The 704-nt window shown below is 24.3% G+C and overlaps 1 long non-coding RNA gene across 2 annotated transcripts in view; it reads right to left on the reverse strand.

Annotated features, from left to right (window-relative positions):
* LOC107559155 (uncharacterized) overlaps positions 1-704 on the reverse strand; it is a 77861-nt gene that overhangs the window by 73738 nt on the left and 3419 nt on the right. For both annotated transcript variants that reach the window (XR_001605568.1, XR_001605569.1), the window contains exon 2: positions 448-515. This is a non-coding gene — a long non-coding RNA (uncharacterized lncRNA). The remainder of the gene's footprint in view (positions 1-447; positions 516-704) is intronic.

The raw sequence follows: 704 nt of genomic DNA on the forward strand, positions 1-704 counted from the left end.
CACTATATATGAGAATATGAATCAAACGTTATGCCTAGGGTTTTGTTGTTTATAATACAAATGAGGACGTACGATTTATAATCAAACATGGAAATATTCATTATATTTGAATTGATAATTAGTTAAATAAAACCAAACAATTAAGATAAAAAAAATATATAACTATAAAAACATAAATATTATAAATATTTATGTAAATATTTATGTATTATGTACAATAATTAAATTTTCAAACAAGTTTCTAAATGTTAATAAAAAGCATTTTAGTTCATTTTAAATAATGCTATGTTCAGTTTCTTAACCGCAGAAAATCTTGTAATCTAAAAAAAAAAATCTGTTTTTTTTTTTTTTTGCATACAGGAAAAAAAATCCACTGTGATTAAATATTTATAAATAAGGATTATAATAATTTTCATCTGCACAGAATAAAGAAATCTTCGCTCTTACCTCAGACTGCAGGGGCAAAGGGCAGGGGTCAGATGTCATATCACAGGTGTAGAAACTTTCGTGATGTCCTTTCATGATGAACAAGATGTGCAAAAGACAGAAAGATAAAAACGGATTAATACGATACCATAAAATAATCAATTCTTTCTGCTATTTTTCAGATACAATTAAAACAAAATGTACTTTCTTATCTGAAACAAAATAAAAAAAATGGAGATATAGAAGTGTGTGTGTATATATATATATATATATATATA

This window comes from Sinocyclocheilus grahami, unplaced genomic scaffold (assembly GCF_001515645.1).
Source record: "Sinocyclocheilus grahami isolate Dianchi unplaced genomic scaffold, SAMN03320097.WGS_v1.1 scaffold675.1, whole genome shotgun sequence".
NCBI lineage: Eukaryota > Metazoa > Chordata > Actinopteri > Cypriniformes > Cyprinidae > Sinocyclocheilus > Sinocyclocheilus grahami.